Here is a 13133-nt window from a genome sequence, read left to right on the forward strand (position 1 = left end):
CAAGATGCATTTTCAAGTAGAGCTGAGAGGACTTGGTGGTGTGTCTGGGTAGGAGGGGTGGTTTGAAGGAATCGTTGGGCTCCTGGCCCGAGCAATGGGGTGCATAGGGTATTGAGACGGAGCAGAGACTCCCCAGATGGTGTTGCTCACTGAGAGGGAGAGTATCAGGAGCTTCCTCTGTTCCAGTCGCTTACATAACCTGGCTCCATGCCTAATGTTTTTACAAGCTGCCAGTGAAAACGGCCACGGCCAAATGGCCCAGGTTTCTGGAGATTTCCTGGTCTGCAGGTGGGCAGGCGAAGGTCTAGTCCAGAGAGCTGAGATGACATTGCCCTGGGAAAGGGAAAGCGGCACAGGATGGGGTGATGCTCCTTTATAGAACCACTGCTCAAGGTGAAACCCTCAGAGCTCAGGACCTGCCTGTCCTCCTGGGACCCTCGGGCCTGAGCCCAGGCCTGAGGAGTTGGGCCAAGGCTCCCTCCAGAGGTCCTGGGTCACGGGTGAGAAAGAAGCTGGCTGTAAACGGATCTCTCTCTCTGGCCTGACCTGGATTTTCCTTTCCCTTTAATTTGACTTTTGTTTGTGTGCTTTGCATTTTTTTCTGAGAGACTCAGGAGAACAGAGGCAGGCCCAGGCTGAAGGTGTCTGTGATCCTGGCTCACCTGGATCAGGCTGGAAGTCTCCCTTCCCAGCTGCATCCTGCCGTTGTCCCTCCCAGGGGCCCAGCCTCACTCAGCACCCCCTGACATCCTAAAGACTCAGCACCCAGCCAATCGCCCACTCTCTTCCCCTCCACTGCCCACTTCCCAGGGAAGATGCCATCGGCCCACACAGCCCCCATGAGAGAGAGGCTTCTGGCCACTCCCTCAGAGCCTGTTGGGAGAGAGTCAGAAGGTGGGGGGGGTCTCTGGCTGGAGGAAGAGTGTTCGGATCCCTCGTGCCAGCTCTGTTTTCACTGTGGTGTCCTTGCCCGATTCGTAGTCATCCAGTGTTTCCACCTGGGCTCCCGGTGTTCGCGGTTCCCAGTGTCTCCAATCCGAACACACATGGAGGTCAGACACATGGAAATCAGGCAATACCCTTGCATTCCTGGGGGAGGGAATCTAAAATGAGTACAAAAATCTCTAATTCTGTTGTACTTTTCAAGAACTTTTAATCTGGAAATAATTATAGGCTCACCAGAGGTTGCAAAAATAGTCATGCAAACCATCCTGCTCTGCAAGTGATGATATGTTCTATGACTATAGTACAATATCAAAACCAGGAAATTGACATTGATTCAACAGCGCTAACTAGACTACAGATCATATTCAGTTTCCACATATGCATTTGTGTGTGTGTGTGTGTGCGTGTGTGCGTGTGTGTGTGTGTGGTTCTACATGATGTGATCCCATGTATAGAATCATGTAACTTCACTACAGTCAAAATACAGCACTGTCCCACTGCCACAGAGGAGCTCCAATGTGCTACCCTTTGTCACCTGGTACATTCGAGTTCCCAGAGACACAGAGTCAAGGGGCGATATGTAGAGATATGTGAGATTTGTAGAAATTGGTTTATTCTTTTTTTTTTTTTTTTATCCTTACCCGAGGACATTTTTCCTTTTTTTGTTCAGGTAGAGTGGGAGGGAGAGAGGAACAGAGAGAGAGAGAGAAACATCGACGTGAAAGGGACACATCGAGTGGCTGCCACCTGCACAACCGACCAGGGCCGGGGACAAACTGCAACCGAGGTACATGCCCTTAGCGGGAACCGAACCCGGGTCTCTCAGGACCGCAGGCCGACGCTCTAACCACTGAGCCAAACCGGCCAGGGCGAAATTGGTTTATTCTATGATGGAGGCCAGAAAGCCCCACAATCTGCCTTCTGCAAGCTGGAGATGCAGGAAAGCAAGCGGTCTATTTCAGCCTGAATCTGAAGGCCCTGGAACTGGGAGCACTACGTCTGAGGACAGGAGCGGAGGAATGTCCCAGGTGAAGCAAGGAGAACAGATTTGCCCTTTCTCCACCGTTTTGTTCTGTTCAGGCTCTCGGTGAGTTGAATGGTGCCCACGTCGGGAAGGGCAGTCTTCTTTATCCTGTCTCTCAATTCAAGTGCTGATCTCTTTTAGAGAAACACCCTCACAGATAAGTTTAGAAAGAGTGTGTACCAGTGATCTGGGCATCCCTTAGCCCAATCCATTTGGCACGTAAAATTAGCCATCACGCCTAGAAACTGCTAATCTGGCTTCATCTCTATAGTTTTGTCATTTTGAGATGTTATGTAAATGGAATCATACAGTGTGCGTCTGTGATGCCCTTGCTATCCATCCAAGTTGGTACATGGATCAGTAGCTTTTTCCTTTTGATTGCTGAGTAGTATTCCATTGTATGGATGTACCAGTGTTTGTTGAACCATTCACCCACTAAAGAGCATATAGGTTGTTCCCACTTTTGGGCTATTCTGAGTAAGACTGCTATGAATATTCGTGTACCATTTTTTAAATTGTGGTAAAATATACATAAAATTTACCATTTTAATCATTTTTAAGTGTATTATTTTAGTGTATGTACAGGTTTTTGTGTGAATGTAAGTTTTCTTTTCTCTGGATCCAGTGCCCTAGAGTGCCACTGCTGGATCACATGGTACGTGGATGTTTAGTTTCAAAAGAAACAACCGGCCATTTTCCATTCCCACCAACAATGTATGAGAGATTCCGTTTCCCTACATTGTTGCCAGCCTTTGGTCTTATTACTGTTTTTTATTTTAGCCACTATAATAGGTATGCATCTCCTTGTAGTTTAATTATCATTTCCCTAATGGTGAGTGATGTTAAACATCTTTTCATGTGTTTATTTGCCAATCATATCTCCTCTTAGGTGAAATATCTGTGTCTTTTGCTTTTTAATTTGATTATAAGCAGGGTTGCATTTGTGTTTTGAGGATTTTTTTTTTTTAATTCTTACCTGAGGATATTTATTTTATCGATTTTCAGAGATTCGAAAGGAGGGAAAGAGGGGGCAAGAGAGAGAGAGAAACATTGACTTGAGAGAGACACATTGATTGATTGCCTCCCCACATGCCCCGACCAGGTCTGGGAATTGAACCTGAAACCCAGGTACATGCCCTTGACCAGGAATTGAACATGTGACCCTTTGGACCATGGGATGATGCTCTAACCACTTAGCAACACTGGCCAGGGCATCTTTTTATAGATTCTAGATACAAGTTTGTGTGGCTTTCAAATATTTTTTCTCCAGTCTGTAGCTTGTCTTTAATCTTCTTAACAAGTTCTTTTGCTCAGCAAAAGTTTTTAATTTTGATTAAGTTCAATGTATCTTTTTTTTTTTAGAATAAATTATCTCCTTCCCTGGCTGGTTTGGCTCAAGTAGTTGGAGTGTCAGCCAATGGATCAATGAGTTGTGGGCTCAACTCCAGTCAAGGGCATGTACCTTGGGTCGTATGGGTGGCAACCAGTGGATGTGTCTCTCATGTCAATGTCTGTCTGTTTCTCTGTCTCGCTCTTTCTTTTTCTCTTTCCCTCTCTCCTCCTCTCTCCCTCCTTTCCTCCTTCCATCTCTATCTGAAGATAAATGGAAAAATATCCTTGGGTGAGGATTAAAAAAACAAGAATAAATTATCCCTTTGACAACATATTCAAGAATTGTACTCTTCGCCTAGCCCTAGATCTCAAAGACTTTCTGCATCCTTCTTTTCTAAACGTCTTATAATTTTCTATTTTGCATTTAAGTCTACAATCCATTTTGAGTTAATTTGAGTAAGATGCAAGGTGTGGGTTGAGGATTTTTTTTGCCTATGGATATTCAGTTGCTCGGGTGCCATTTGCTGAAGAGGCTGTCATAGTCCATCAGATTGCTTTCACCCATTTTTGGAAAAAACAGAACATACTGGGTTGTTCTACTTCTGGGTCCTCTATTCTGTTTCACTGATCTCTGTGTCTCTCCCCCCACTAATATCACACTGTGTTGATTACTGGAGCTCTATAGTGAGCCTTGATCTCGGATAGTAATTTCTTTTACTTTATTCTTTGTTGAGATTGTTTTAGCTAATCTAGTTCCTTTGCCTTTTCATACACATTTTTGAATAAACTTATCTATGTCTACAAAATATTTTGCTGGGGTTTTGTAGGAATTTCATTATTATTTTTCTGATACTATGAATGAAATTATTTTTAAAATTTTGTTTTCAGGTTGTTTATTGCTAATATCTAGAAATGCAGGTGGTGGTGGTTGTTTTTTACATTGACATTGCTCAGCCCTTTAATTCGTTCTAGTAGTTGTCTTGTAGATTCCTTAGGCTTTTCGTCGTATAGGATAATGTGATGTGTAAATACAGTTTTACTTCTTGCCTTCCACTCTGGATGTCATGTATTTCCTTTTCTTACCCGACTGTACTGGATAGAATCTCCAGTACAATAATCAGTAGAAGTGGACATCCTTGCCTTGTTCCTGATCTTAGGAGGAAGCATTCCGTTTTTCACCATGCAATATCATAGAGAAAACGAATGAATAAGTATGAGGGTCCTGAGAAGGGGGTTGGGGAAGGACATCCAGAAGGCTTCCCAAAGACATGAGTGGGGAGGAGCATGAGCTCGCCGAGAACAGGAAGTCTGCGAGTTTGTCCTGACACTCCACTACCGGAACTGACAGCTGAAGGGGTTGACCTCAGTACTTCTGATACACTGCAGGCTTTGCTGTGCTTCTCCAACAAGGTAGATCTCTGCCTCCCCACCATACCTGTGAATGAGAAGCCAGGCAGCCTCCGCAGGGCCGTGTGTCCCCACAGGCTGTGTCTCATTCCCCATCACTCCAGGATGGCAAAACTCCCCACTCTGAAAGCCAGGAGCAAGCATGTAAAACTCGTCCTGGGGTGCTGGAGGCAGCTGCCACCAATGGGGAGTCTGTTGACCTTCCTGTATTAAGGCCCCGACCTTCATTTGTTCCCAACTCCAATAATCCATTCACATTTTTAATGCATTTACCCAGTGCTGCCTAGGTAAAAGCATCTTCTGAGACATGGTATGGGGTGCAATAGACTAACAAGGTCCTTATTTACCAGACTTTTGTCATTTGCAACAGAGGGTTGAGTTACAAATACTTAAACCTCGGGAAAAATGTGAGCTCTGGGATCAGAGAGGCATAAACCAAGTGCTGTGGTCATTCCAAGGAAGGAGATGGCACGTGTGTGTGTGTGTGTGTGTGTGTGTGTGTGCGCGTGCATGCGCTTGGTTAGGGCAGGTGGGGGTGGGTTACATGTAGTGGAGCACAGGCAAGCTGAGCTCTAAAAGTTGTACAGGATTTTAACAGACAACTGGCAGGAGCTTTGGGGACACCTTCAAGCAGTGGTTCTCTCTCACTGGGCATGAGTCACCTGAGATCTTGTTAAATGCAGATTCTGATTCAGCGGGTCTGGGACAGGGTCTGAGAGTTTTGACAAGCTCCCAGGTAAAGCTGATACTGCAGGTCGGAGGGTCAGTCTAAGTAGCAAGGATGTAGGGAACAGCTGATATGATTTGGCTGGAGGGTAGTGGGAGAGAGAGAGAGAAGAACTGAAAAAGTAGCCAGGGGCCAGATTCCAGACTGAGGAGATTGAACTGTATTTGGCAGCAAATACCTCTGAAGGTATTTGGGTCATGAAATGAGCCAAGTCAGACTTTAGGCAGATTAGCTGAAAATCACTCAAAGGAAGACAAAGCAGAGGTCACAGTAACTTTTTATCCATCCATCCATCCATCCATCATCTATCCACCATCCACTAACATTTGTTAGGTACATACTGTACTCCAGACCCTGGGAAAGGATGAAGAAAATCTAGTTCCACCCACACCTTCAGGGATCCCAGAGCCTAGTGGGATTTATGAGCCCATGGTATGTGTGCAGGTCCTGCAGGAGCTCGGAAGAAGGGGGTAGGCAAGGGGCTTCCTGAACAGGGGACCCTTGAGAGCTTTCTAAGAGCAGCGGGGTTGTTTGGATAAAGAAGAGAGAGAGATCTGCCTGAGAGATCTGTTCGAGAGATCTGCCTGAGCAGAAGCCGCTGGCGGCGGCACAGAGCATGCGGGGAGCTGCGGGGAGGGTGAGGCTCCTGGGGGCTCCAGAGCTGTGGCTGGTCCCTGGCCACCACCAGCAGGGACCAGCTCTGGTTATGTCAGTGTACTGGTGGCTCACAGAACTGACTGAAGGTTGGAGAACCCGGCTTAGGCATGCACCCAAGGTCAGGCCCCGTCCCCACGTCTCTGAGGATTGTCTCTGAGTGAGCAGGGTGTGGTCATCTAAAACCACAATGCCCATCTTTGGAGGTCATAATGGTAAGTAGAATCTATGAAACATGTATGTGCCTAGGTACCACGCTAAGTGCTGTGCACATGTAATCCCAGTAACCTTAGGAGGAGGACCCTATTAAGGATGAGGAAACAAGACTGTCATTAGTTTGCCTGAGATCACCCAGCCACCAGTGCTGGGGCCTTGATGGGGCGAAGTCAGCCGCACTCTAGAGCCCAGACTCATAAACACTCGGGGAGAGTGAGAGGAAGGGGCCGGGCCAGCTGCGGACCAAGGGAGTGGTTCTCAGGTAGTAACTTGGGGTTGGGCCTCTGTTAGTCAAAAGCCTTGGTAGTTGCTTTAGGCCAAAAGATGTAACCAGCAAGGTTTGGAAGGAGGTCACCAAACTGACTTAGATGCAGGGGTGGGGGACAGCAAAGACCCCCAGGAGAGGGGTGCTGGTGAAGCATGCAGTGAACCGCCCGACACACACGCACTGCTGTCTCGTCCTCCCTCTCTGTCTGGTTCGTCATGGCTCTGGGTCGGGGCCCCGTCAGTGGGGACTGGGGTGGTGTGGAGGGGCTGTGAAGGACAGCGGTTGGTCTTCATCTGAAGGAACTGCAGAAGCAGAAACTCGCCGCCGCAGATGGTATCAGAAACAGAGCTTCCGCTCGGAACCTCTGGAGGGGCTGGGGTTGCTGCTGTTCCCACCAGGGGTCAGGCCATCCGAAGGACGCCAGGATGGAGAGGGACGGGCCTGTCTGCCTCGGCTGCCCTAATCAAGTCTCACAGACATTTACTTCTCACCGTTCCGGAGGCTGGAAGTCCAGGATTCGGGTGCCAGTGGGGCTGGGCCTTGGTGAGGCCTCTCTCCTGGGCTTGCAGACGGCCTGTCCTCTGTGTGTGTGTGTGTGTGTGTGTGTGTGTGTGTGTGTGTGTGTGTGTGGTCAGGGGCAGGAGATCTGATGTCTCTTCCTCTTCTTATAAGGACCCCAGCCAATGGATTAGAGCCCCGCCCAAAGCACCTCATTTAACTTGAACTCCTGCCTTAGAGGGGTTATTTAGGGCTTCAATATGAATTTGGGAGGGAAACAATTCAGTTCATAATAGGGCCTAAGAGACCCTCTCATCCAGCCTCCTTCCTCGTTTTGCTGATGAGGAAAGTGAGGCTCAGAGAGGTTTGCTCAAGGTCACACAGCTGGTTAGTGACACAGCCAGGATGGAAGTCAGGCCTCGCCTCTCCTGGACACGTGGAGGAAGGGACAGCGTCTTCCCGCGGCTATGGCTGCGTGCGGTGAGGCTTGCGGTGGGCGTGCCCTTCACCAGCTCTGTTTATGTGAGACGGGCAGAGGGGAGCAGGCCCACCCCGAAACCCGGAGGATCTAGCTTAGCCCTCAGGAAGACTTCCTGTTTAAAACAGATGTGAGTCACTGCACGGCCAGTGGCAATTATGGGCTTTCTTCCTCTGGAAATGGCAGAAAGTTTGGGGAAGGGATGGGGAATGGACTTCATTCACTGCCTACAGCTACTTCTAGACTCAGGTTTCTGTGATGATATTAGCTAACTGCTCAACTGAAACCATCTGGATCCAGAAGTCCTGCCAGGAGGAAATAGCCACTGAAAAAATGTCCCCGTGCATACCTTTGGCCCAGCGGCTGACCTTCAGGGTGAAGGCAGGGACCGGGCATGAGCAGGGCTGTTTACCTTGGTTAGGCAATGCAGATAAGTTGTCCTGTTTGTATTTGGAGATGTGGCTAACATGTGGGTGGGCAAGGTCAGGCCAGAGCAGGCGGGGGGAGCTGTGGGAAGCTGGCACCAGGCCAGGGTCCTCCACGGGCCGGGACTGAGAGGGAGGGGCAGCCACCGTCCAGCTAAGAGGCCCCATTCCCAGTGCAGGCGTCCAGGCATCCTTTTTCTGTCTGCCGTGTGCTCTCCTGGAATTTCGTTTGTGTATCAACCCTGAACTTTCTTTTAAATGTTCCCTCTCTCTCCCTCTGCCCCTCTAACCCCACAACACACCCCTGATAGCGAAGTTCTGCCTGACCCAGACCTAAAGGACTTTTTGTTGTTGTTGAGAAAATGTTTTCATTAAAAATGAACTTGCCATTTTTAGGAAAATAGGAAATTCTGAAACCTGCCTTGTAGGGTAGTAAGAGCGACGGCCGGTCTGAACGCCATTGCCCGATTTGCAGGGGGAGAATGTGGGCTCCGGAGAGGTCACATCAAGACCTACGAATCAACCAGTCTGTTCTTAGTACAGCCTGACTGTGACCGGGGCTCAGTGCTGGCTGATGTGGTGTCACACAGCCCACCTTGAGAAGACGAGGAAAGACAGGAACAGTCGGGAAGGGCATCTCTGGATGGCTGCTTGCCGCCTGGGTCCTCACTCCCCCGGCGAGCCTGCGAGGGCACCGCTAACATAGATCACAGCCTCTCTTTATAAAGAGATTCCAAGCCCTGGCCTGTTTGGTTCAGTGGTTAGAGCGTCGGCCCGCAGACCCAAGAGTCACGGGTTCGATTCTGGTCAAGGGCACGTACCTCGGTGGCGGTTCAGTCCCAGCCCTGGTCAGGTCGTGCGGGAGGCAACCAGTCCATGTGTCTCTCTCACATCGATGTTTCTCTCTCTCCCTCTCTCCCCCTCTATCTGAAGATAAATAGAAAACATATCCTCAAGTGAGGATTAAAATAATAATAATAATAATAAAAATTAAGAGATTCCAAGACTTTTTGCAGAGCATAAATCAGTTCTCTTGGAACCTGCTTATGGGGTTGAGAGAAAGCCACATTCTGCGGGTCCCGCGCTCAGCCCCACACTACGTCTTCAATGGAAGGGTTGCCTTTCACCGGCGGGCACCGCCAGAAGGGGGAGGCATGATGTCCAGTGACTGCAGGACACTCAGTCTCACTGTCCCCAGAGGCATCTTTGGGTAGAGACTGTTGATTTGGGAAGTGTGGTCAAGGGTGCACAGTGCTCCTTCCACGGGGTTTGGCTCACTAAGAAGTGAGTGCAAGGAGGAGCAGAAGGGCCTGGGCAGAGGTGGGCTGGCTTCCCGCTGAAGTGGCAGAACGTTTCCTTCTTAGGGCTGCTTTGTCTGCTGGGGTCTGTGTGCCCCTGTGAGCACAGCTGTGACTTGGCCTCTCGCCCCTCACCCCCAGGTCCCATCCTGTGTGTGACTTAGAGCTCAGAGCTGCACGAGTGGAGAACACAGCCTCTTTTTAAAAACAAATTTTTTTCTTTTTTGATTTCAGAGAGAGGAAGGGAGAGGGAGGGAGACAGAAACATTGATGAGAGAGAACATCAATTGGCCGCCTCCTGCATGCCTCCCACTGGGGACCTGGCCCACAACCTGGGCATGTGCCCTGACTGGGAATTGAACTGGCGACCTCCTGGTGCATGGGTGGATACTCAACCACCGAGCCACACGGGCAGGGTGAGAACATAGCCTCTTTGAATGAGTTCCTGTATGCCTTCGACCAACATGCTACCCAGCTGGGGCAGGGTATCTGGATGGTGCCCCTGACTCAGCCTTTTGACCTTAGACGTGTGGGTGTAGCCTCACCAGCCCATTGTGTCCCCCAGGGCATCCTGATTCCCACCCACAGGGTGCTGGGTGGGATGGGGGCAGCTATGGTCAGATGACAGGTTCTGTGCCCAGTCCTGCTTGGTTACTTGCTGGCTCTGTGACCTTGGACCTTGGGCTCTCTAACCTTCAGCTTCCTCATCTTTCAGTAGAGATACTAAAGGGACCAGTGTCACATGTCTGTCATGGAAGGAATTAAGGTGATCCACGTAGAGCCCTTAGCACAGTGCCTGGCACCGAAACACTCGGTGCCTGTGGGTTCCTGTCGATCACTGGTCCTGAGTGTTGCCGGCCCGAGGTGGACGCAGGACTTGGTCTGAGACCCTGTGGCATCACTTGGCAATGAAGGCAACGAGCCTGCCTCTGAATGGGGGTGGATCTGGAGGGCCTTATCAGATGGAGTCTCAGGGACTTGGCTTTGGCACAGTCTTGCCTCGCAGGGAGCTTTGCTGGCCCTAAGCGATAAACTCGGCTTGAATAAGCGGACTTCTTGCCTGCCCCCTTTGCAGATTGAGGCCCAGGGGAGTTCGTAAGACCCTATTACTTCCCAACAGGCCCAAATACATCTTGGACTAGAAGAACTCCTGGGGTCCCAGTGACACACTCGACAGGCTGCTCTAATTTCAAAGGAGCCAGCTTGCTCCCCTTCCCAGACCCCCGAGAAACAGATAGCAGCCGGCAGTTGCAATGAAGACAGCGCAGGGGCAGGAGGGGGACGTTCTAGCCACCATTCTCTGGGTCCTGTGGATAAATCTGCAAAGCCAGGAGCTGTGATATCATTTCTGGCCTGGCCTGTAAGTCACCTTTTGGGTGGGCCTGGCCACCCTGCACCAGGGCCTCTTCCTCCCGAGGGTGGGGCCCAGGCAGGTCAGGAGCTGAGACTTAATGAGGAAGATTGATGCCTGGAGATGAAAGGATCTCCAGGGGAAGCCACCCAGGCTGGTAATTACTGTGGCCTGAACTCCCCGCCAGGGCCCAGCTGGGTCTTGGTCTCGCTGGGGCATCCATGTAGCCTTCTCCTGGCAGAAGGCCTCAGAATGGAATGTCCTGTGACCAGCAGGTGTGTAAGGAATGCAACAAATTTTTGCTCAGTGATGCCAGAGGGTCAGGGCTGGCCCTGGGCCAGATGCTGATCGCAGCTTCCCTTCCTCCTATTTGTCCTTTCTGCTGCCCTTACCCATCATGCTCCTCTTGCTTTCTCCTCCCTCCTGACCTTAAAATTTTCCAAAGAGAAAAAGGGGTGCATTTAGACTATAGTGTAAATGACTGACAGCACTTCAATGTTTTTCTGTTTTCCATTCTATCTTTTCTGCCAGCTTGACCTTAGTCTTGGGCTTCTGAAACTGGGATCATGAATCTCTGAGGATACTGGCACTGTGCCGGGGGGTAAACAAAGCCGTAGAATAACCTGGTATGCCTTCCTGAACATCAATTTTATTAGGTGATGAGAAAACAATTGTCTATTGAAATAAACACAAGTATGTTATAGAGTAGAAAATAGTTGCCAGAAATTTAAACACAAAAGAAAAGTTTTCTCTCCATATACAGCAGTTAAATTTGTTTCCTCAAGGCTCAGAAAAGCATAGTTCCCACATGGTTACTCCAGCCATTGACTGCAGAAACATTCCGTGATGGCAAGACAACTCCCCCGGTCATTGCTAGTCTTGTTGACAGATAATGGGTTGGTAGTAGCTGCTGGTACACAAGACTTAATATGCTTTTCTGAATATTTGCATAATATTTTCTAAATTAAGGTTAGACCTTCTATAAGTATAAAACTGTATCACCCTTACTGAACCTAATATAGAGCTTAAAGGGCTCTATACAAGAATGTTCTGCATTTTTGAGCATGTGTTTACTTAAAGACTTAAAAGTTTCAAGAATTGCAAACATGACTGAGCTAGGTGTAAAACTCTGAGAAATCACAAGGAAAGGCTGTTAATGAACCCTGGGTGGAGAGCACATGCTACAAGGTCAAAATAACACTACAACGACCACAAAAATGGACTGAGAATATTAAAGAAAAAAAAAATGCTTGGAAACAAGGAGAGAGAGCCACCACCAGACAGGTCACACAGAGCTGGATGTGAAGAATCAGGAAGCTGTAGTTAAGGCTGTCAGGAGGCAGTTGTGACAGGGAGCTCCACAGTGACCCAGGACCCCATCCTCGTTCTGCACCCACATCTGCTGCAAACACGCCTTGCACCTTGGAAAGAAGAGTTCCCTAGTGCCTCAAAGTCAAAGCCACAGCGACTGACTTTTGACAGAATCTGCTTTTATTTCTTTTTTTTAAAAAATTAATTAATTTATTTTTTTAATCTATATTGTTGAATGTATAACAGATGTTCCTCATTTTTCCCCCATTGACCCCCTCCTCCCCACACCCACCTCCCTCCCTCCTTTTCCCACACTATTGTCTGTGTCCATTGGTTAGGCATATAAGTTCTTTGGTTTATTTCTTCCCACCCCACAACCCCCTTCTCTTTGAGGTTTGTCAGTCTAGCAACCAATTTGTTCTTTTTAATCCCTTCACCTTTTTCACCCATTCCCCCAACCCCCCTTCCATCTGGCAAATGTTCTCTGTGTCTATGAAAATGTTTCTGTTCTGCTTGTTCATTTTGTTTGTAGATTCTATTGCCAATAGATATGTATTCATTGCCATTTTGTTTGTTCATATATTTTTATTTATTTATTATTTTATTTTATTTTTTTTAATCCTCACCCGAGGACATTTTTCCATTTTTTGTTCAGGTAGAGTGGGAGGGAGAGAGAGAACCAGAGAGAGAGAGAGAGAAACATCGATGTGAAAGGAACACATCGAGTGGCTGCCACCTGCACGACTGACCAGAGCCGGGGACAAACTGCAACCGAGGTACATGCCCTTAGCGGGAACCGAACCCGGGTCTCTCAGGACCGCAGGCCGATGCTTTAACCGCTGAGCCAAACTGGCCAGGGCTGTTCATATATTTTTATCTTTTCTTCAAAGAGACCCTTCAACATTTCATATAATAACAGTTTGGTGGTGATGAACTCCTTTAACTTTTTCTTGTCTGGGAACTCTTTATATGGCCATAGATTCTAAATGATAACTTTGCAGGATAATCTTGGTTGTAGGTTCTTGCTTTTCATCACTCTAAATATTTCTTGCTACTCTCTTCTGGCCTGCAAAGTTTCTTTTGAAAAATCAGCTGACAGTCTTATGGGAACTCCCTTGTAAGTGACTAACTGCTTTTCTCTTGCTGCTTTTAAGATTCTCTCTTTGTCTTGAACCTTTTGCATTTTGATGATGATGTGT

This window comes from Molossus molossus, unplaced genomic scaffold (genome assembly GCF_014108415.1).
Source record: "Molossus molossus isolate mMolMol1 unplaced genomic scaffold, mMolMol1.p scaffold_m16_p_1, whole genome shotgun sequence".
In the NCBI taxonomy this organism is placed as follows: Eukaryota; Metazoa; Chordata; class Mammalia; order Chiroptera; family Molossidae; genus Molossus; species Molossus molossus.